The sequence below is a fragment of the Calliphora vicina genome, chromosome 3, assembly GCF_958450345.1.
Source record: "Calliphora vicina chromosome 3, idCalVici1.1, whole genome shotgun sequence".
Lineage (NCBI taxonomy): Eukaryota > Metazoa > Arthropoda > Insecta > Diptera > Calliphoridae > Calliphora > Calliphora vicina.
The window spans coordinates 39,598,676-39,624,469 of NC_088782.1; the positions used below are offsets into that span (position 1 = coordinate 39,598,676).

The window sequence follows — 25,794 nt, forward strand, 5'->3', positions numbered from 1 at the left end:
AGCAGACTTATTTACGTTGAGATCCGATAAAACCCTTTTAACATCACGTGTTTGAAAGATTATACTTGGCATAGTCACTAATGTTGTTTCGAGTTCGGGTAGTGGTTGATTACTTTCCGTCAAGTGAAAATTAATTGCGAATAATTCAGCTAAAAGGTTCGGTTCATCAACATGGTCACTGACTCTTTGGTCATCCTTTAAAAGAGTCGTAATTAAGGAACTAGCATTATCCTTTACACTTTTAACGAATGACTAAAAGGTTTTATTACTCCGAGGAGTAGTGATGCTGAATGCTTCCTCTCTCCATCTGATTGATATTTTGCACGTCTGATAAAACCAAGATTTCTGTTTAGGTCTAATCGAAGATTTCTTTCATGGAATGAAAGGCTTCATTCCCAACATGATTACTTTCTCAACCATTTTCTCCATGGCTTTGACGTTATTGTCTAGGAAACAATGTTTCCAATCATTGAGTTCTGTCCAACAAGCCTTTTCGAGATAAAAATTGAACGTTTCGTAGCTGTTTGTGAAACATTGCGTAGCTTCGAGACCGAAAAGGATGAGAAAACGGTACAATGATCCGAATTAACAGTTGAGCTCAGCTCAACAAACCTTTTTGTAGATAAAAATGAATCGTTTCGTAGCTGTTTGTGAAACATTGCGAAGTTATGAGAGCGAAAAGAAGCCGGAGAGGTGCAAAAACGCCCAGTTCATACTTTTCAGGGAGTGAGGTGAGAAAAAGGTCAAGTGTATTATGATGATGACCTTCAACACATGAAATGTGGGTTGGTTCATTCACAAATTGCGCAATGTGGTGGTGTGTGGCGAATAGCTCAACATATTGGCCTTTTGTAGTTGTGTGGCCAGAGTGGCGAAGCCAAGAATTTCACTGCTCAGAGAACTCCCAAAAATCTTCCATATGAAATTGGAAACTGCAAGATTTTCTATAAAAAATACTGTTATATTCGCTAAATTTGTGCATCAAATGAGTCACTTAAGTACTACGGTGCTTTTTAATATAAAACAGTATCAAAAAAAAGTACGATCGTACGAACTTTTCCATCTTTGATCGTTCTGCCTTCCATCTTTTAGCACCTAAAGCTATTCAAACACTGAAAGCGCATAAAGAGGACTAATATTTCCACCCCACTTATAAAGAATATAGTTAGAACTGCCTAGACCAGTGCTCGGCAAAACCTTTGTTATTCAAGGTTTCACACTGAAATCAATTTCAAAAAAGATGAAATTTTAAATGCATGTTTCTTTGTCTACTTATCATCATACCAACTATAGGGTACAAACGTTAAGTTTACTTTTCAATAAAACCATTCACGCTTTTAAAAACCTCATGTTTATAGCAGCAGCCAGCAGTTGCTTCAAAAAACGAAGAAGAAAAACGAAAACAATTTGGTGGCTCATTAAAATTAGCACCAAACGGCGGTCAAGCGTATTGTTTGTTACCTTTAGAGGTGGCTAGAAAAATATTTAAAAAAACACTTACAACAGCAACAAAAACCTTAGAAAACCTAAGAAAATCTCTACGACGACAGCATTCAACACTTCCCAAAAAGTAAAATGCTTTTTTGTTCAACCTAACCAGAGTATGGATGGCTATGATGATGTAAAACAAACGAAAGTAAAGAAGACAAACAACTCCCTGGTGAATTGTTTTTCGAGAAATGAAATAATGAAATGAAAATAAAAACAACAGAAAACAAATGAATTCCAAACAAACAAAGAAACGATCGACCACTTATTTTGACCACATTGTTGGGTTGTTATTGCTGCTGCTGTTACTCTTACCTACTACTGTTGCCGTTATTGTTTGTGGCACAACAATAGTCCATAACTTATGAAGAGATTTATGTTCAACAAAAATGGAAAAACTTTTTTTGAAAATAAACAAAACTGAAACCCAAGGTGGGGTTTATAAAATACTGGATATTGTGGTAGGAGTAACTACTCTTTATGTTGAGGATATGGCTTGGGTAACTGTTCTTAAATAAACCATATTTTTTTGGTTTTCTAGTTATCAAGTTTTTTTTTATTTATTATAAACTAGACATTCCTATGAATGAAATTTAATATCAAACTTCCAACATTTTTTAACTGTTTTTCTACGAAATTATATTTTTGGGAAAATAATATTAACCAACAACAGCAACGTACTTTATAATGATTTTTATAATTTCCTAGTAGTTTTGGGTCACAGGAAACAACTGAACCTCTCTTATGTCACGGTCCAGTCTAGTCAAATGAAAAATAATTTATAACATGAATAATGAACATCATTGGAAAGGTCAGGCAACACCACACCACCTCTTGGGATAAGAAGAGAAGTAGGACTACGAGTAAAGGAAAGGCTTCTCCTCCTCGACAACGTTGGATAGCGTTGTTTCTAGGCAATGATAGATGGTAGTCCCATCATCATAGGACCAGTTACAGCAGACCAATCACCTACTTAAATGGAAAAATATTTGTTTAACAAAACAGAAACAAGGCACACGAAAAGTAACACAAATAGCGTAATGGAACGTACGAACTCTTCGTGAAGCATCAAGGTTTCCACAACTGGAACATCAAATTACATTGTTTATGAACGAAGTCTTAGGAATATGCGAAATTAGATGGAATGGTAATGGCGAATTTATCACAGGGAATGGTGATACTAACTCTACAATGGAAAATAAAATGGTGGTGAGAGTGGAGTTGGGATTATAATGTCGAAGAAAAGCAGGAACTCCCTTCAAAAATGGAAACCTTTATCAAATCGAGTTATTATGACACGCTTCAAGAGTAGAGTAAGACATATTACCATAATATAGAGCTATGCGCCAACGTAAGACGTCGAAGATACTAAGAAGGATGAATTCTATGCACAAATAGCAACCACGCTCAACAAGATCCGAAGAGGAGATATCATAACACTCATGGATAACTTTAACTTGAAGATAGGAAGCGACAAAACCAGCATACGAACTACCATTAGAACGCACGGTTGTGGAGTTAAAAACAACAAAGGTGAGCGGTTAATAGAATTCTGCAATACATTTCAACTCGTCATTGGTGGCTTCATTTTTCCGTACAAGGAGATGCATAAATATACATGGACATCACCGAGCGACAAAGCACGCAACCAGATCGATCATATATGCATGAGCAGAAGATGGAGAAGCTCTCTATGGGATGTCAGAAACAGAAGAGAAGCTGACATCGGAAGTGATCACTAGCTCATCACAACAGAAATCAAGATAAAGTCGAAATGGCAAAGAAGAACAATCAGGACAATCAGTCACACAAGATTAAAAGGGCTCTATCTACAACAACTTCAGAACAACGTAACTAAGAACACCTTAGCTGTGGCAATTCACGAATAGTTACCATCAACTCAACCCCTCTGATGAGAAGATATCATGAGAAAACTTCACCAGACGATAGATTGTCTCTCTAAACGAAGGTGTAACAGGAGCCAAGCAGTCACTGATTGCAGTGATGCACTACTAACAAACAATGATATACAGATGCGAAGATGGAGAGTGCATTTCGAAGAAATTAGTAACCTCATCGTAGATGAAGCTACTGAAGACAACGAAAGAAACAACAGCAGTCCTGCAGTAAATTTGTTGAGAATACCATGCAGCCCAGTCTAAATGAGATAAAACAAGCCATCGTAAAATTAGGAAGTAATAAAGCAGCAGGCGAATATGGAATACTACGGGCTGACATCGAAACCTCAGCTGAACTCACATAAGTCTGGAAGGCAGAGAGGCTGTCTCCAACTTGAGTAAAAGGCATAATTATAAAGTTATCGAAAAGTGGCGATTTGAAAGATTGCAACTACTGGAGAGGAATTACTCTGCTTAACACAATATACAAGATACTAGCAGTCATAGTACAGGGAAGAATCCAAAACAAAATAGAGAACAATCTACGAGATGAACAGGCAGGTTTCCGTCCAAATAGAGGCTGCTAAGATCAGGCCAATACTCTACGCATTATAACTGAGAAATCTATAGAATGGCGTTCCCACCAGTATCTTATGTTCATAGACTTCAAGAAAGTCTTCGTTATCATCAGATGAACTGCCGTATGGTAAGCATTGCGAAGGAAAGGAGAACCCCAGAAAAAAATTCAAATCATCAGAGCTATGTACGAGGATGCAGAACTCTCAGTTATTCACAACGGAAACATCAGTCAACCATTTCATACTAACGTTGGAGTAAAATTAGGATATCCTTTATCACCTCAACTGTTCACCATCGTGCTGGATGATAAAATGAGTGAAGTCTGAGAATAGGAATTTGATGGAGTCTCCCACGCCAACTCGTGGATTTGGATTATGCGGATGATATTTTTCTACTCTCGCAGAAAATCTCAAACGAACTATAATCAAGGAAAGTAAAGCGTGTAATGTTGGACTTCAGATAAATATCAAGAAAACCAAAGCCATGAAAATTAACAATGTTAGTACAGAGAACATCATGCTACAAGACCAACCTGTTGAATACGTAGATAGCTTCTGTTATCTAGGCAGTATAGTAACAACAAATAGCGTTACAGAAACATATGCAAGTAACTGGCTCATCAGAGCGAGAGCGAAATTCGGCTGACTGCATTCAGTATGGAGAAACTCTTAAATATCCAGACGAAGCAACCTCAGAATATTCAATGCATGTGTAATGTCTACTCTGTTGTATGGAAGTGAAACCTGGTTAATATCGAACACAATCACGTAAACATTACAGGTATTCATCAATAAGTACCTCAGAATCATATGCAGGATATTCTGGCCCAACACCATTAGCAACACGGATCACTGGAAACTAATCAATGAGGAACCCATACTGAAACAAATCAAACGCAGGAAATGGAGGTGGATGGGCCATACTATCAGGAAGATGGCCGATAGTATTTCAAGGATGGCGATAGAGTGGAATTCTCAGGGCTCAAGAAGCGTTGGTTAACCCAAGAACACCTGGAAATGCACCATACTCCAAGAAGGGAAGGCGAGAAAACAACAGCAGTAAACCGATTAAGATGGAAATGCTTTGTGGAAGCTTATGCTCCCAAGAGGAGTAATGCCCGATAGTATTACAAGGATGGCGATAGAGAGGAATCATCAAGTCTCAAGAAGCCGTAGGTTTAATTTCGCACATTGTATGGAAATGAAGTGGAATTGCCTAGAGCTACAAAAATGTAATTAATGAATCCTTCCTATCCAAATTTGCTAGCTGAACCGGTGCGCTTCGCCACCCCAATTAGAGGAAAGAAATAGTACTATCAAGTCTCACTTTGTGAATCTATTTGTAAATGTCTAATATCATATTTCTGGGTCCATTATTATAGAAAATGCAAAATGTGTTCCTAATTTTAAATTTTTAGGTTTATTATTATAAAATATTCAAAAAGTACCATTGCAATAAGGAAATAGTACCATTGATTATCACTTTTAAATTCGCATTCACTAAACCATAACCCGTCAAGTTTGAATTTTAGATTTGTATATCATTTCCTATATTATCAACTAATTTTGTTTCTATAATACTTAATATTTAATAAATTATCACAAAACCGAAACCGATCGGTTTTTAATTTTTTAAAACCGAAACCGCGGTTTTGAAATTCCATTATTATAGGAAATTCAAAAAAGTACCATTAGAATATATAAAAAGTACCAAAAATCCCCCACTTGTGGTTTCCCACTCACTCGGGTTCATATATATTCATGGCTTTAGGTTCATTGGTGAAGAAATTACAAAAAGTACCATTCGAATAAAGAAAAAGTACCAAAAAGTCTCCCCTTAGAATTCTCATTCAGACCAAATTAAGACCATATATGTTTAATTTCATGTTTCTAAGTCCATTGTTATAGAAATTTAAAAAAGGGCTATTAGAAGAACAAAAAATTACCTATAGTTCAGTTCTCACATTTTGGTACCTAAATATTATCCCCTATTCCTAACACTAACTTCACTCAGATACATATCAGCTAATTTTAATGTCGATAACTGAATTAATTTAAAATGTTAAAAAAGTACCATTAGGAGAAAAGTACCAATTTCCCTTTTCTTCCTTGAACACCCCTCCAGTTTGAAATTTAAAAATATTCCATTTTGCCAAAATTGTTTATGCTACAGGCATGTCAGAAAATATTAAAATCTGTGTTAATGTGCCCAAGAATAAATTTGTTTTAAAAAAAGTACCAAACTGTTTACCTGGATTTGGCCCAATATACACCTTGGTACTCGAGTTCCAAATAACACCCTGTTAGTTAATTTTTGTATGAATCCAGGAACCAACGTTAAAAAAATTATCAAAATTGTCTTTTTGGTACCTTTTTTTTATCCCCATTGAGGTGGTACAATTTGATTCAAATAAATTTCTGTAACGTGGTGGGAGCTCATAATAAAATATTCGTATGTCTATGTCAAATTATAGAAAAACATATTTTATGAAAAAGTACCAAAAATAAACACAATTTTTATCCCTTAAGGTTTCGAATTTCCAAAAAGTACCAAACTTATATTTTTTATTTTTTGATAAGTAAAGAATACGATTTAAAATTTGATTCTATGTTTATTGGTTTAAAAGATACATAGGGTGCCAAAAAAGTACCAAAATACAGTTTTTACCCGTTTTCTCCCCTAAAAGTTTCGAATTTCGAAAAAGTACGAAACACCTGTCAGCTTATTTTTTGAATGGAGTAACATGCAAATTTAAGTTTTTTTGTATCTTTATTAATTTTTAAGATATAAGGTTACCGAATTTACCCTTTTTTACCCCTTACACGTTCGAATTTCCAAAAATCCCTTCTTATCGGATCGTTTTGGGGAGGGAGGAACCCACAGTTAAAATTTCATGATTCTAGCTTCAGTCGTTTGGGCTGTGCGATGATGAATCAGTATATATATAGATAATAGTGAGTCAAATTTGAACTATTTTTTGTTCATGCTAAATTTTTGGGGTACAATAAAATAAAATTCTTAATAAATGCGAAATTAACCCTAAGCTCTCTTTTAATATGTCTTATTTCTGACTTTCTTGTTGAATTTTCCGTTTTGGTGTATTCAGGGACTTATAGTAAAATTTCACAAATAATATTTTTGCGGAACATTTTAACCCCTTAAATCCCTGTTTTAATGGTGTTTTATGCTCTTTTTTAAAATAAGGACAAAAAAGTCCCATGTCGAGGATTTAAAGGGTTAACATATTCTACAAAAATGTTCTCCGTAACATTTTACATAACTTTGCTGAACTCATTTTATACCTAAAATGTAAGGATCACATGGTTTCTTATGCCGATTAACAATAAGAATGTGCCAGAGTAGGGAAACTTTAACCCCCTCTCAAATGAAATTCAGATGTAAACTTTCAAAACGCCGTGTACACGTGTATTTTTTTTTGGCTCCTCTATCAAAATTTATTGGTCGGACCTTGTAATTTTTTTGTGTTGTTTAGTGTTATTGTTAAGGTATTTTCTGATTGTTTAAAATATTCCAAAATTGAGGGAGTAACAATTTCAATAAGCAATTTTTGTTTTCAAAAATGATTTCAAAGAAAAAACAACCAACATATTTTGTAGCAAAAAAAGAAATGCCATTGTTTCAAGTTTCCTAGAAATGCACAGTGGCTTAGGTGATAAAAAGTCTGGTTTCAATAGTCCAGTAATATTATGTCAAATAGAAAGGCTGTCGTCTAGTTTTTAAAGGGGTACAGCTGCAAAAATCATCAGGTTTTGGAATTACTGACTGTCTTTTACTTTTAAAAAAACGGCACCATAGTGCACTCTCACTACTATAATTGCAGACTTTTATATGCTAGTGAATCAACAACATATTTTCCTTCTTCTATGCCATCCATTCAACACTTGCCGCTGCTGGTTGTACTGGTTGTTGGCACAATTTTTCCATTGTTAAATGAAATGTACCTTAAAAACTGGAGCACTGAAAATATTTATTCCTGCATGTACGTTTGCACGTGATGCAAATTTCACATCTTTTAAGATAGAATTTATTTGAAAATGAAAAATGAAACTGATAGAAAAATATTAGTTTGCATTTTGTAGCAATAATAAAATCAATATCAACAATATTTAGTTTTGTGATCAAATAAAAAAAATCAATTTAAATTAAACAAGTAAGAGAGATATATTCGGCTGTGCCGAATCTTATATACCCTTCACCAAATTATACTTCAAAATACAAATTTTAAATATTTTTAGGTAAACAAAATATTTTTTTTTTCAAAGTTGTTTTTTTAATTTTATGGAATTTTTTTTTTCGAATTGTTATTTAAAATTTTAAAAATGTAATATTTTATTAAATTTAAAAAAAAATTTTAGTTTTTAAAATTTTTTTGGTAAAAAAAAATCGGTTTAAAATTTTTTTTTCCGATTTTGACCCATTGTAGGTCCAACTTACTATGGTTTATATACATACGTCGTTGCAAAGGTCTTTGAAATATCTATCATTAGATATCCATATTGTCTATATTAATGACTTAGTAATCCAGATATAGGTCAAAAATAGGTCAAAAATCGAGGTTGTCCTTGATTTTTCCTCATATCTCAGTCATTTTTTTTACCGATTTTGCTGATTTTAAATAGGAAACTTCTCGAAAGCATATCTGACAGAATTATTGAAAATTTGGATCCCCTAGATATCTGGGGTCTTCAGAATATTGATTTCAACAAACAGACGGACAGACAGACAGACGGACATGGCTTAATCGACTCCGCTGTCTATAAGGATCCAGAATATATATACTTCATAGGGTCGGAAAATTATATTGTGGAAATTACAAACGGAATGACAAACTTACATATACCCTTCTCACGATGGTGAAGGGTATAAAAATATTGTAGTATATTGGTACATACTGAGGAAATAAACATCTTTCAAACACACATGCACACAATTTATAAGTACTTTGTTAAATAAATTTCTTTTTCAGAAAAAGAAATTCTTTAAATTCTTTACACTTCCCTGAGTGTTTGTTTTAACTACGATTGAGCAAGAAATTTCTTGGAAAAATATGAGTATTTTTTTTGTTTCAACAAATAGGATTTACATCGAATAATTTACTTACCCAAGTGTTACAATTCGTTTAATAGGAATCTGCAAGTAAGAAAATAAAATAGGTTTTTATTACATAAGTAATAAAGATGTATTCATTGAACTAAAAACATTTAACAAATAACTTGACTTTATTTTGAATGCAGGAGAAATCAAATAAATAACTAAGTTTGTAATAAAAGTGAGAGTTAGTCAGTAAGTCTAAAACAAACATAAGGGATATTAAGTCTATGACGCCAAGGTTAGCATAGAACAGAGTTACTGTATGTGTTCTCAAGAGAAAATTTCGACTTTAAAGAAGCTACAATATGAAACTAACATCTAACATCCAACTTTCAGATGATACTGATACTTCCCGTTTCAGAATCCTTGTTTGGTTCATGTGAGTCAAAGTTGATGTGGAAACAAAAACCACAAACTGCTTGTATTGCCAAAATGTTACAAAGGTGCTTCAGGTCATCATATATTTTTATAGCTGATGTAAGCTACGAGATCCGCGACTTTTAGAATTTCCTGGATCATAACTGAAAGGGCAACATTGCTCCTGCCATCAGGCATCTATCAGTTGACTCGTGTTAAAATTTGAACAAGATGCGTCATTTAGTTTAGTATTTGACAGCCATTGATAGCAGACCGCGTGACTTGAGGAGAAATTGGATAAAATTTATTTCGTGTGCTCATTAAGCATTTTTTTGTTGCGCAAACAAATTATCTTAAATAAATGCTAAGCTTTTAAATATAATAGGAGCTCTGCACCATCAATTTCAATGGTAAAAAAAATGGTTAATTGAATTTAGTTGTGGCCGAACGTTCTGAACACCAAGTTGAGGTCTCTACAACAGAAGCAATTAAAAAGTAATAATATGATGTTGGCCGGTTTGGAAATTGAAAGTGCGAGAGATTGTGGAAGCCGTAGGTATCTCACATGAACGTTTGATCGCAATCGTGTGCACAATAATGTGCAGTTTCCATGGCTCAGGCTACGAAATGCTCCCTCTTTCGCCGTATTCTCCTGATATATCCCCGAGTGACTATTTCTTGTTTCCAAACCTGACAAAATGTCGCGGTAAGAGGAGATTTATTCCAACGATAAAATCATCTCATCCAAAATCCATCAACGTTTTGGGTGCTCAAAAAGTTCCATAATTTAAAGGCTTTGTTGTTAGATCTAATTCGTAGATCAGTCGATTGCTATTTAGTTTCAGACGTATGCATCTTGCTTTAGAACTTTTGAAGTCTTTTGAAGGGAAGATATCGATTAAAAAATCCTTAGACCAATAGCCTTCAGTATTTTTAAGATTTTTTAGCCACAATTTTGAATGAAAGAACTCAGATATGTCTTAAAAACCAAGAGAACTATCCAACCGTAACAATTAACTCGCTATCTGCCATTAAGCTACCTTATTCATTTAGAGAAACAGAAAATATTTAGATTACAGCTAATAATACATCGTGGAACTGATTTCGCAACTACTTAAATCTGTGATCTTGGAAACTCGGGCAATGATAAATAATATTCTCTACATTATGAATCTCCTTCTCATCACCGCATGTCCTACAATAGTCCGGAGTACCATTGAAGCATCTACTTGTCCTAGCACTTATTACAAATTCAATGACCCTCACACATCTGCTATGTTCCATCTGGGCCATAAAACCAATGATACCCTGCAGATTCCTCACCAGGATCGGTCAGTCCTATATAGAATATTTTTCAATATTACTCAATGAAAGTACTTTAGTAATGGATTCACCAATTTATGCCGCATTTTCAATAAATTTATACATGATATTTTCCAATGTTACCCCATGATAGTAATTTAGTGGTGGTTTCACTAAACATTCCCTCAGTTTTAAAGATAACCCAGAACTTTGTCTCGTAAGTTCCTCCGCCATTTCTTTCTATCAGTTTGACCTCACAATGCTTCGACAAAACGTTCAAGGCCCACCTGCAGCGAAAGTCACACCCTTTCAACTAGTGATGTTGCCTTTAAGATAGCCAGCATGAAGTCTTTAGGAAGTCTACAACACATTCGAATATTCGAATGTTCGACCATGAAATCTGTTTATGAAATATTGAAGATATTATGCAAGAGGAACAAATTTCCACACCTTGTCATATTCAACATGATCTTTACGAAACTTTAGCTGGAGCTAATGATGATCACGATTGAATTCAGAGAATCATTAAAATACAGTGGCCCGGTATGATCTTTCATCACCAAAGGTTAATGAAACTTGATCAGCACGTTAAAAATCATTGAAAGAAACTGTTTATGATTTAATTGTGAGATTTTGAAGTCTGTGTAAAAATCGCAAAGTCAGGTAAAGATCATTTCATATCACTACTCTTACAACAATTGTGCATTCTGGCACAACAACAGACTCAACACGATCTTCGCAAAATTCGTACTGTAGCTAAAGACGACCAGGAGCTAAATGACGACTGGAGCTAATAACCAGAACCATTGAAATACAGTGGCACCAAATACCGGTTTTATGATGCGGACATTTAGCTGAGACTGTCGTTGACACGTGGAAAGTCATAAAAAAATTGGAAGCAAATTTACACGATTTAACTCCGAGATCAATTGTTTAAGTATCATTATACCCTACACCACCTTAAAGTATACCGATCGACTTAGAATCACTTTCTGAGTCAATTAAACGATGCACAGTGGGGGATCTGAAAAAAAAGTGGAAATAAATCTGTAACTTCTAAACGAATTGCCCGATTTTACCAAAATTTCCCGTGGCTATAGAGGAGGTCTTGATAAGTTTAAGTTTTGAATTTGGGCTTATAACACTAACAGTGGGCCGAGCCACAATGCCCCAAAGTGGGGCACCTCGGGTATATCAAAAATTAAAAATGATGCCAAATTTTTGTTTGCGATCCGATTTGAAAGATCTACAAAAAACATCTTATAGTTTACGAGTTATTCGCATTTGAAAAGTAAAATTTTATTTTATTTACCTACCTTGGTCTGGTTTTTTGCTAATAACGGATCCAATTCTTTCCCGATTTTCTTGAAATATAATTTTTTGATTTAACAAGACATGTATTAATAGTATGAAAGAATTGTTTAAAAACATCTACTGCAAATTCTTATTATTACGTGGTCCAGAGCCTTCCGAAGTAGACCTATTTTTTATATAAATTTCAACTTTAGACAACATTTTCTCAAATCGCATAGCTGCTTTCAAAAAATTAAGACCTGTTTTGTATGTCCCAATATGTTCTTCAATATTGTGCAAAGGGATTTCATAGCCCCGATCTTGGTGCCTTCAGTAAATCAAAAAATCCCAATTTTGGGATTTTTGGAAAGTTTTTTGGGAATTGTGGGATTGTCATTAACAATTCACAAATATCTTTTTCACTTTTGGATTTGGATCGAAAGTTTCTATATAAGTGTAAAATTTCATTAAAAACGATTCATAAACAAAACTTTTATTGCAATTTAAAAATTAAAATTTTCCAAAAAAATCAGCTATAATATTTTATTCCCATATTTTTGAAAAAAGTCTTCTATAATTTTTTTAATTCTTAAACATTTTGTACATTTTTGAAAAGAGGACATAATTTCCTAGACGTTGATATATAATATGTATATCTTTTCTTTTCCCGTAGCATAATTAATGGCTTTCAAATAAATAACTCGCAGTAATTAGCTTTATCTTGTAGTTTTCTCCGATGTTTGGTAATGCAGTCGCCGGTTATGCAGTGCACTAAAATATATTACAAAACGGCAAGATTCTATAAATGTTCAGTTTGTTGTTGATTTGAAATGCATTAATTAGACTACGGGAATACTTCTTATACCACCATCCGGAGTTGGTGAGAAAACTATGAATTGAAGAACATTATGAGGCTTATAATGAGTCAGGGTTGGTTCCATGAGGGCGTAATATGTCTTTCAGAGAAAAAATATAATTGTAAACATATAAACATATGTATATTTATTTACTACAATCATATATATGTTTGCTATAATCATGTGAATCTTAACTTTACCATGTTATGGTTACCACAATCTTATAAATAATTACTGTGACTATAATATTATTAAACAACTTGTAAAAATGTTGAAATGGTTACAGTAAACATGTACAACTATATTTTTTCTCTGTGTGTAGAACGCATTTCTCTTTTGAATGTGATAACTTGGCATTGCCTCATTTGACTTCAATTCGATGACTGATCTGTGCTGATCTCAATATTAATTAGACTCTATTTTGGGTGATATGCGTAGCGATTGGCGCTACTGTTCCATGTTGGTGAGGAGACTAATAATAACAATTGGATAGCCTGTCTTTGATAAACTATCTAGCAAACGGAAATTGAATCGGTAGGGACTTCAGTGAGCAGGATCCAGTGGCATTATGATAGACTGATAGCACTAATCGTGTTGATTTTTATATTGAAAACCACAATTACTTACTTATTTATTCATGTATTTATTTTGCAAATCCATCTCATGGTCACATTTAATGGAGCAAATTAATGTTTTATATTTTACTTTCGTTTTATTTCTATACCTAACTTTGATTTAAAACAATTGAGCTTTCCCCCCTCATGCCACCTAGAGGAAGTGCTATTAATTTATGGTTATTTATTAAACAAACCACCAAGGAGTTAAAAATTTCCTCTTTTTCACACTATAGCTCTATTTCGATCTTAATGAGTGAAAATGATTTCAACTACATTTTTCTGGTCTAATGAGCACCCAGATGTTTGAATGCATCTTGGACATATTAAACTGTTTAAACAGTTTAACTAATGCTACAACTTTTCATGTCTCCTCTGAGCTGTTATTAAAAACTACCAGCGAATAGTAAGAGTGTCTAACTGTAACTCGGTTCATATGAGTGATTTGTTATATAAATGTTTAAAATAAAATTATAATACTCGTACATTCATACATACGTAGCTATATAAAAACCAACAATAAAATAAAGATAAAGAGAGAGAAAAAAAATGTAAAATAAAATTTAAACGTGATCATATCACGTGCTCTGCAAACGTCGCTCGTTCGTTCGTTGGTTCGTTCGTTCACTGCTTAACGTAAATACACTCATACAGTTCCAACTAAACCATTGAAGTTTTTATTTTTCTTGTTTTGGATGATCGTATGGCGTCACGGTGTCAAATTACTGTTGTTGTTTTTGTTACAACCAGACATCAATGACTGCAGTTGAGGAAGTAGTCGACCAAAGTACTTACTTGGGAAGACCAATAAATACCAACTACAGCCACAATAACACTCTAACACTAACCAGATAGATGCCACAAAATAAATCCACTTAAACTTAAATTAAAATCAGAAATGTGGCATCGACATGCAAAATCGTTACTTCAAAAGAATAGAGAAATGTAAAAGACGCCACAGATAAAGTGACAGACTAACGTAGCGAATTGCCAGATAAATAGACAGATGCTTTAATAGTTATAAGATCATTTTAATATGGAATGACAGCGAGAATTCTTGAATGGTTTGAATTGGTTTGTGAAAGGGTTTGTGAATTTGGAAGAGAAGGCAATTGCACGTTTGTTGGAGTGAGTGAGTGCAGCATGAAATCTGCCTGCCCAATTCTAATTCACGATCGCAGCAATAACAACAACAACAACAACGACGACAACAACAGCGATATTGATAATGAAAATGATGAACAACAAGTGATGCACGCGATTCGATAGTGATGATTGTTGCATGTCAAATAAATGACTGCAAATAAGTGAATGAATTAATGAATGAATGTATAAATAGAGCAGTGCTTTAAATGAATGTATATTTCAATAAATTGCAACAATTAGCGTTTTATTTAATATGACTGCAAAAAGATCCACAAAAACACCTGCTACTGAGGCTTAAGTAAGACTTCAGAAAGACCTACAATTGAGGCCTAAGTAAGACCTCAGAAAGACCTTCGATTGAGGCTTAAGTAAGACTTCAAAAAGACCTAAGATTGAGGCATAAATAATACTTCAGAAAGACCTAAGATTGAGGTTTAAGTAAGACTTTAGAAAGACCTACGATTGAGGCTTAAGTAAGACTTTAGAAAGACCAAAGATTCAGGCTTACGCAAGACTTCAGAAAGTCTTACTATTGAAGCTGAAGTAAAACTTCACAAAGACCTTCGATTGAGGCTTAAGTAAGACTTCAGAAAGACCAATGATTCAGGCTTCATTAAGAATACAGAAAGACCTAAGATTGAGGCTTAAATAAGACATCAGAAAGACCTTCGATTGAAGCTTAAGTAAGACTTCAGAAAGACCTTCGATTGAGGCTTAAGTAAGACTTCAGAAAGACCTAAGATTAAGGCTTACGAAAGCCTTCAGAAAGACCTACGATTGAGGCTTAAGTAAGACTTCAGAAAGACCAAAGATTCAGGCTTCATTAAGAATACAGAAAGACTTTCGATGAGGCTTAAGTAAGACTTCAGAAAGACCTACGTTGAGGCTTAAGTAAGACTTCAGAAAGACCTTCGATTTAGGCTTAATTAAGACTTCAGAAAGACCTACGTTGAGGCTTAAGTAAGACTTCAGAAAGACCTTTGATTGAGGCTTAAGTAAGACTTCAGAAAGACCTAAGATTGAGGCTTAAGTAAGACTTCAGAAAGACCTACGATTGAGGCTTAATTAAGTCTTCGGAAAGACCTACGATTGAGGTTTAAGTAAGACCTCAGAAAGACCTTCGATTGAGGCTTATGTAAGACTTCAGAAAGACCTACAATTGAGGCTTAAATAAGACTTTAGAAAGACTTTCGATTGAGGTTAGGTAAGACTTCAGAATGACATAAGATTGAGGCTTAAGTAAAACTTCACAAAGCCCTTCGATTGAGGCTTAAGTAAGACTTCAGAAAGACCTACAATTGACGCTTAAGCAAGACTTCAGAAAGGCCTACGATTGAGGCTTAAGTAAGACTTCAGAAAGACCTACGATTGAGGCTTAAGTAAGACTTCAGAAAGACCTACAATTGAGGCTTAAGTAAGACTTCAGAATGACCTAAGATTGAGGCTTAAGTAAGACTTCAGAAAGACCTACAATTGACGCTTAAGCAAGACTTCAGAAAGGCCTACGATTGAGGCTTAAGTAAGACTTCAGAAAGACCTACGATTGAGGCTTAAGTAAGACTTCAGAAAGACCTACGATTGAGGCTTAAGTAAGACTTCAGAAAGACCTACGATTGAGGCTTAAGTAAGACTTCAGAATGACCTAAGATTGAGGCTTAAGTAAGACTTCAGAAAGACCTACAATTGACGCTTAAGCAAGACTTCAGAAAGGCCTACGATTGAGGCTTAAGTAAGACTTCAGAAAGACCTACAATTGAGGCTTAAGTAAGACTTTAGGAAGACCTTCGATTGAGGATAGGTAAGACTTCAGAAATACCTAAAATTGAGGCTTAAGTAAGACTTCAGAAACACCAAAGATTCAGGCTTAAGCAAGACTACAGAAAGACCTAAGATTGAGGCTTAAATAAGACTTCAGAAAGACTTTTGATTGAGGCTTAAGTAAGACTTCAGAAAGACCAAAGATTCAGGCTTAATTAAGACTTCAGAAAGACCTACAATTGAGGCTTAAGTAAGACTTCAGAAAGACCAAAGATTCAGGCTTAAGCAAGACTACAGAAAGACCAAAGATTCAGGCTTAAGCAAGACTACAGAAAGACCAAAGATTCAGGCTTAAGCAAGACTACAGAAAGACCTAAGATTCAGGCTTAAGCAAGACTACAGAAATACCTAAGATTGAGGCTTAAATAAGACTTCAGAAAGGCCTTTGATTGAGGCTTAAGCAAGACTTCAGAAAGACCTACGATTGAGGCTTAAATAAGACTTCAGAAAGACTTTTGATTGAGGCTTAAGTAAGACTTCAGAAAGACCAAAGATTCAGGCTTAATTAAGACTTCAGAAAGACCTACAATTGAGGCTTAAGTAAGACTTCAGAAAGACCAAAGATTCAGGCTTAAGCAAGACTACAGAAAAACCTACTATTGAGGCTTAAGTAACACTTCAGAAAATCCTATTATTGAGGCTTAAATAAGACTTCAGAAAGAATTTCGATTGAGACTTAAGTAAGACTTCAGAAAGACCTACTATTGAGACTTAAGTTACAAACCGAATGACAAACTCAATATACCTCAATATCGTAGGTGGTGTTTATAAAAACTCTGCTTACTTTTAATTAACATTTAATACAATTTTTTGTATTAATATTTTGCATAAATAACTATGTAATTAAATCAACATTTCAGTGAATTTCTGATTTATTTCAGTACTTATGTATATTTGCCATATGTAAGAGAGCCGTTTCATATATTCAGGCAATTTATTAATATTTTAAAAACAAAAACATTTATCAACATTTATTAAAATGAAACCAACCATAAGGAAAAACAATTTCAAATTAACATACTTGAACACATATTAACATATACACATAACAAATATTTCCTTTTTTATTTTTATTTTATTATTGGCCTGGTTAAAATCAAATCAAGCCAATTTGCTCTCATGTTAAACAAGATTCGTACTTGTAACTCGCATTTTGTTTAAGAATTTCTGGTTGTTTCTTAAAGGAATTTGAATTCACATTCACATTGAAATGCGAAATCATGACAAACAAACATACGGCAAGAGAATGTGTTAGTTTTGGATTTTTTTCCAATTTATGAAAACCAACGATAGTAATGATGTATGATGCTGAACATTCCTTTAGAGGCAACCTTTTTTCATGCCTGTTTGGCTCTATTTTTTAGACTTTTTCAGTATAAAGAGGGATTTGGGGGGTCTAAAATAACATTAACAAACATAGATTTGTTAATTTATGCAGAAATATTGAACTACTTAAATAACTATGTACCTTAGCATACAACACATTCATCAAAGGATTTTTTTTTTGTTAAACATCCTTTTCGGTTTCTTTGGAAATGTTAGTGAAGAATTATTGAAATTGTATGAAGTGTATTAGAATATTCAAAACACGTTGGCATTGTTTTTAACCTCCTGCATTATGTCAATGATCCTTTGTAAATATTTACATGAATAAATTCATGTATTCACACAAATCTTCTTAACATGTGTTCCCAGTAGCTTCTCAAGTACTCAATGTATCCTTTTTAAACTATAATTTGCACTAATGTCTAATTATTTGGCTGACTACAAAATTGTGTCATTTTATAGATTTGTGATTTTAATGCAATTCACTACTTTATACATCTCAGGTAATCTAGCTAGAAGTCAATTGTCACTTTAGTGTCTCTAAGTAGTCTAACTATATATATCCTTCACAATTAGTGGTATACGTTTTTCATTCCATTTGTCATTTCCATAATTTTCATTTACAACCCCATAAAATATATGTATCTATTTCGGAAGGTTATATATAGAGGAGTCGATATAACCATATCCGTTTGTATGTTGAAATCAACTTCCCGAAGCTACCAAATAACTTTCCTACATGATTGATACATCAATATATCCGTGATAGTCAAACTTAGATTGCCATTTAAAATCAAGAAAATCGGCCCGCAAATGGCTGAGATATAAGCAAAATACAGCGACTACCTTGTTTTTTCCCCAGAATTCGTTTTAATCAAAGTTAAATTATACCGATATTGATGAAGACTTGTCACAATTCAAACATTGGCGTGGCATAACCCTTATAAATATCCCAAAAAAGATAATCTCTCAACACGCAGAGAAAAAATATAATTGGGTTACTGTAACCATTTAAATAGTGTTACAAGATTTTTAACAATATTATAGTCACAGTAAATATTTACATGATTGTGGTAACCATAATATGGTTAATTTACGATTCACATGATTGTATCAACCATATATATGGTTACAGTAAACAAGTACATGTTTGTGACAACCATATTTATGGATCATAATTGTGCAATCTTTTTAATCCTTTTTAATATCGTCCTGGACAACATAATGAAAAGAGTCTAGTGTGATCAAAGGGGAATAACTTGGAGATTCAACAGAAGACTAGATGATCTTGACTATGCCTACGATATATGTCTACTATCTCACAACTACAATGATATGCAGGCTAAGATCAATGCAGTACAAACTGAATCAGCTTATGCTGGTCTAAAATTAAATATTGCCAAAAATAAAGCAATGAGAATTAATGCTTCTAACAACAGATCATTCGCAATAGAAGAATCTTGAAGAAGTATTAACGTTCTGCTTTCTCGGAAGTCTTCTGACTAAAACAGGTGGTTGTGCAGACGACGTAAGTAACCGAATAAAAGCTGGTAAACATTCATACATTGCACATCATCTCAGAAAGAAAGACCTAAAATTAATGCTTGAGTAATACTTCAGAAAGACCAGCGATTGAGGCTTGAGTAAGACTTCAGAAACAGCTTCGGTTTAGGCTTCAGCAAGACTTCAGAAAGACCTACGATTGAGGTTTAAGTAAGTCTTCAGAAAGACCTACGATTGAGGCTTAAGTAAGACTTAAGAAAGACCTACGATTGATGTTTCAGTAAGACTTCAGAAATATTTACGATTGACACTTTAGTAAGCCATTATAAAGACCTGCGATTGAGGCTTAAGTAAGACTTCGGAAAGACATTGCCAATATTTGGAAAAAACCATATCTAAACATATTTAATTCCTGCATAAAATCATCTCTTCTTTATGGATGTGAATCGTGGAATGCAGCGCAGTAGGATGTTAACTCGCTACAGGTCTGCGGAGAGTTTTAAAAATATTCTGGCCAGTTACGAAATCCAATGAAAGGTTATGGGTCCAAACCTCCCAAATCCCCGTTCACACCGAGATTCGAAAAAAGAAAATGGCGCTGAAAATCCGTTGACAATCTCACAAGACAAGCTATTGAATAGAAACCGCAAGGTGGCCGTAGACATAGAAACCGTTATTCTAAGGGCTGGTTTCAAGTTGCATCATGTTTCTCAATATTTCTATTTCTGGAGACTTCTAATTGCGAACAATGTTGTTTACCGGCCGATTAACAGCAGTTAACATAACTGTGGACATTATTAACACATCAGTGGATATTATTATCATAACTGTGAAACATACAACATTGAATAAAAGCTTTGAGTTGATCATTGTAGAAATATAACTTTCATGAAGCTACTGGAAGGAAGATGGCTCTGTGTATAAATAGTGGCAGCGGTTGCAGTCGGTGTTTAGTTGATCATAAGGACTGTTAGCATTAACATCAGCTGCATTAAATCACAGAGTGATTATTTAAACTGTTGTTGTGTACATCTAATAGATAAATAAAGAGTTGTAACAATTTTAAACTACTAAACTGCTTTTATTTGCAATCAGAAGTATCCGTTTTATTTAAAGGAAACAAATCTGCATTTTTAAAAGGTGAAAATGTAACAATATATATATTGAAGGACTAGCTACTTTACTCTGCTCAATTTATATAGAAAAAAGTGACTTTGATAGCCAATCAACTACTATTTGGTTGGGTAGGAGCTGTTTTTTAAATTGACTATTAAATGTCAATTTACTTTCGGGAAGGATACGTACATGTCAAAATAACTAATTATATTATATAGCGAAACAAGTAACCAATTAGGTAGCTAGTAAGATAACTGACGCTATTAGGGTTCCTAACTTCACGGACTTTTTTCTTTCCCGGGAGGAAATTAAAAAATCGTTTCTTTTCCGGGAATTTGTTGACACTAAATAAGCAAAAACCAGAAAAAGTAGGAACCCTAGACTCTATATAACAGGTAAAAGAATTCCCGTTCGTTGACTACTTTGGACCAGCTAACACACAGTCTCTTTGTAATCTATGTGACCCTACATAGACCTTAAATCATAAGTAAGTTTTTCTAATTCGGGACTTTCACTCAGATCAGCTGGGTTGTACTTAAGTATATATGTGTGTGTTTTCAGTAGTTGTATTTGTAATTTAACAATGATTTTTCTTTAAGAAATTATAGGCTTTATTTCTATTGAAAAATAAGCAGAAACGTAGCATGCAGGAAAATGGGAAAATTGGGAAAAATTAAATTTGTAAATTGGTTTAAATCTAAACTCGGTGGAGAGAATAATGAGTATGAAATGAAATACAAACTGAAATTAGTCCCCCTAAAACCATTTAAAAGGCCACCCCTGGTATATAGAAATCTTAATCAATCATTTGTAGTTTTTCTGGTTAAACAAATAAATATCAACCCTTCGGTAGCCAAATAAAATTTCTTGTTATAAACTCAAACCCTATAAATGGAATTTTAAAATATGTTGCAAAACAAAAGAGAGCTAGCTCTCTTTTAAATTTAAAAAAATGTTGTGGCCATAGATAAAAACACATAGAACAGAAACTCTCCTGACAAAGACCTAACTCAGTTGTCAAAAACCTAAGAGGTGAGAATGTATTAGTAAAAAAAAACCTAAGTGAAAATAAAAACAACATTCGTATTATTTTATGATTATTTTAAGTAATTTTTTGTTTGAGTTTTTTTTTTTAGTTTCCTTTCTATGTGTATTTCTCTATGGTTGTGGTTTTTTATTGCCATTTTAACCTGATTTTGATTGATTTGGTTTCTGAAATATTTTGACTTTCATATGAAAATAATTTGATTCTGGGTAATTATATGTGTGCACTTGTATTCAAACTTAATAATCGGTCAAGCTCGACCATATAATACCCTACACTAAGTAAAAGAGCAAAAACATTTTTCTTTTAAAACTTCAATAATTTATATTTTTGAGTGATTTTCGGAAGTGGGCCTTATATGGCGGCTATGACCAATTATGGACCGATCACCATGAAATTAGGTCGTGTGATTTATGTCTATATGAAAGTTTACTATGTTGAATTTTTTGTATATACCAATTTTTAAGCGATTTAAGCGACGTTAAAGTGATTTTCGGAAGCGGGTCTATATGGGAGCTATAATTAATTATGGACCGATCGTAACAAAATTTGGTGACATGAATTTTATATATATAAAACTTATTTGGAGCGCAATTTGTGGAGATACATATATAAATTAAACATTTATGACCGATAAAGTCCAATTTCGGGAGGACATTTGTATGGGGGCTAGGTGAAATAATGGACCGATTTCAGCCAGTTTCAATAGGCTTGGTCCTTGAGCCGAAAAAATAATATGTATCAAATTTCATCGAAATATCTTCAAAATTGCGACCTGTACTCTGCGCACAAGGTTTACATGGACAGCCAGCCAGCCAGCCAACCAGACGGACGGACAGACGGACATCGCTTAATCGACTCAGAAAGTGATTCTAAGTCGATCGGTATACTTTAAGGTGGGTGTTAGACTAATATTTTTGGGCGTTACAAACATCTGCACAAACGCATTATACCCCCCACTATTGTGGTGTAGGGTATAAAAACGAATATTTTTAGAAAACGCCACTGTGACTACGTATGTATATAAAAATTCTTTGCAAGTGTGAGTATGAATTTGTTTATTTGTGTGTGTTTTATAGCATTAATATCAAATCAAATAATACAATAAATTTCAATTTAAATTCAAATAAACAAAAAATACATTTTGTAAACAAATTTGTTTTCTCTTTTAACCTAAAAATTAGGAAGGAGTAGGTACTTATGGTTTTTACCTTTTAAAAACTACACAAATACATATGTATTTATGTGTAATAATGTGTGTGTTAAAAGTTTAGTCATGTGTTAAGGCCTGTTAGAATTCAGAAATATAAAGTTTGCATTATTGTTTTAATAAAACTAGTTTATAAGGTTTTCGATCATAATATGAAACATATAAGGCTATCAGTGCAAAAGTGGTGTAAGCCCAAACAATTTATTTAGTGGTACATTACTACTGCATCAGCTTTTGAATACCTATAAGTAGCTTACCCCACTTTTGACTTTATGTAACACCAGAACAGCAACCAAACAAAATTGTAGATTACACCACTTTTGCAATGATGGCTTCATATAAGGGTTTGTTTTGAAAAAATCCAGGACGTCAAACTTTTGAGATACTTATTTAAGAAAGAAAATTAAGTTATCTCTTTCACTTTAAAATTGAATTTTGAAATTGTCGATGTTTAGCTTGACTTTAATTGAAATTTACCACATACATAATATATCCAATATGTTTCTCATATCAGTAACTTTTTCAATGGAAACTAATTCCGATGTAAAAATATAGCGATTTGAAAATTGAAAAATTTGTTAAAATTAACTTTGAAGGCCAGCGTAATTTTTGACTCCATTTTAAAGCCAACGATATTGTCCTTAAAATGGTGTGATGAAAATAGTTTACTTCCAAAAGGTTAAAGGTCAATTTTCGGAGTATATATTTCAATGTAAAAAAGATCTTGGTGTTAAAAATTCATAAAGAACATGATATGAGGACACCTACTATTCGTGCAAAATAATTTCAATTGTGACTCGAATAGTTCAGTAGTTATAAAGAAAAACGTCATTAAAAGTACGTTTTTTCATATAAATTCATATACAAAGGAGTCGTTGATTTGAGGAACCCTTTGGAACCGTAATATGTGTCATTAAAATCGAAGATGTCAAATCCGAAAATATCTGTTTTCTGTCCGTTTTGATATGGATTTTCCCTTGAGTCAAAAAGTCTATGATTTAACAAACACTTGCTGTACATAATAACTGTGGTATAGTTCGTTAAAAGCGGAGTTAGCAAATTCGGTGGATTATCCCTATACTTTCCCTAAACAATAAACAGCTGTGACAAACAAATTTAACTATTGTGAATGAGAAGTTCATGGGAATATCACAATAGCAATTTTTCCTTCGACGGAATGGATATTTCATGGGAACAAAATTTCATCGAAATAAAGTCTCTGTTTTTACAAACATTTTGCCTCTCAAGACATTGTTTCATTTAACAATTAATCCTTTCAAAGCACAGTACAGTTGGCGTCAAAACCAACTAAAAATAATATGAAATGAAAAAACAATACAGGATTTTTACCTTTTTCCTGTACGTGATTTCTTCTTTTTTATTTGCTTTGCCTTCAATTACAATTAAATTGAATTTTCCATTAAATTTAAACTTGATTCAATCAAGCTGAAATTTTTGCAATACTTTAACAGACTCCTACATACGCAAGGAAATTTCTACATATGAAAATTACATGTAAAGCATTACATACCCTGCTGTTTTAAGGGCAGAAATTTTGAATTTTGCTTTTGATATATTGTTGTTTATTCTTATTGCTTAGATTAGGTTGAACAGAGGGGCGACTTAGTCGAGCCATAACTTTTATAAGTCTACTTTCATAAAGCCTCAGGGATTAACTCCTAAGGGCTTCTGATTTAGATATCGTGACCCTTAAGTCAGTATAAGTATAAGTTTAAAATCAAAACAATTACATTTTTACTTTAATCAAAGAAAAAATAAAACAAAACATGAAAAAACCACCAAAGTTTTTTTGTGGATTGAACCACCGTGCCGGTTGGCATTAAAAATAATTATGATAATAAAAATTTTCGTTTCGTATACATTTTTTTAAAATTGAATATTTTTTACTAAATTTTCTGACACTCTGTGTTTTTTTATTGAATGCATTTTTACAATATTTTCAAATTAATATATTGTTACGAAATTGTACTTGAATTCAAATATAACGATTTTAACCGCTGATTTAAAAGTAGCCTAATGCTTTCAAATAACAGTGCTGTGTAATAGCAAACTGTAACATATCTGTGGGCATTATTAAATAAAAGCTTTCAGTTGATTTGATCGTAAGTTGGCAACGCTGTATTCGAATTCGAATATTCAGTTAAAGAACATTGTAGAAAGTACACCACAGATGGCGTATGTATTAGAAACCTCTAGACAGTTAAAGAGAAATCTAGAGTGCAGATGGCAGTGTTATAAATAGTGGCTGATGTTGCAGTCGTTAGTCAGTTTTGATCAGAGACGCTTTTCGAATAAACATCAACTGAGTGTGCTGTGTTTTTCAAGTGAATTCGTGTACATTATAAAGTGTGTTTGTATTTCTGCGAATTTATAAACGTATATAAAAACAAGTAAGATTGCTATATTCGGCTGTTCCGAATCTTATATACCCTTCACCAAATTATACTTAAAAATTTTAAATACTTTTAGGTAAACAAAATTTAATTTTTTTCCAGTTTTTCTTTTCATTTTTTGTAAAAAAAATTTTTCGATTTTTATTTTAAATTTTTAAATTTTTTTTGTTAAATTTTAATTTCTTTTTTAAATTTTAAAAAATTTTTTTTTTTTTTGTGAAAAATATTTGGGTTATAATTTTTTTTTCCGTTTTTGACCCATTGTAGGTCCAACTTACTATGGTCTTATATACGTCGTTGCAAATGTCTTTGAAATATCTATCATTAGATATCGATATTGTCTATTAATGTCTTAGTAATCCAGATAGAGGTCAAAAATCGAGGTTGTCTTGGTTTTTTCCTCATATCTCAGCCATTTGTGGACCGATTTTGCTGATTTTACATAGCAAACTTCTCGAAAGCATGTCTGACAGAATTATTGAAGATTTGGATCCCGAAGATATCTGGGGTCTTCAGAAAATTGATTTCAACAGACAGACGGACATGGCTTAATTGACTCCGCTATCTATAAGGATGTAGAATATATATACTTTATAGGGTCGAAAATGAAAAATGTAGAAATTACAAACGGAATGACAATAAACTATGTTTTAAAGACTATAGAAAATGTGGTTAGTAAACTAACCACCCAACCGCAAAGAGTTAAAAATGTGTGC

The 25,794-nt window shown here is 33.2% G+C and overlaps 1 protein-coding gene across 2 annotated transcripts in view; it reads right to left on the reverse strand.

Moving 5' to 3' along the window:
* The window catches only part of LOC135954984 (uncharacterized), a 223,590-nt gene that overhangs the window by 37,111 nt on the left and 160,685 nt on the right, over positions 1-25,794 (reverse strand). For both annotated transcript variants that reach the window (XM_065505252.1, XM_065505250.1), the window contains one exon: positions 9,088-9,116. The gene's annotated coding sequence lies outside the window, so the exon portion shown is untranslated. The remainder of the gene's footprint in view (positions 1-9,087; positions 9,117-25,794) is intronic.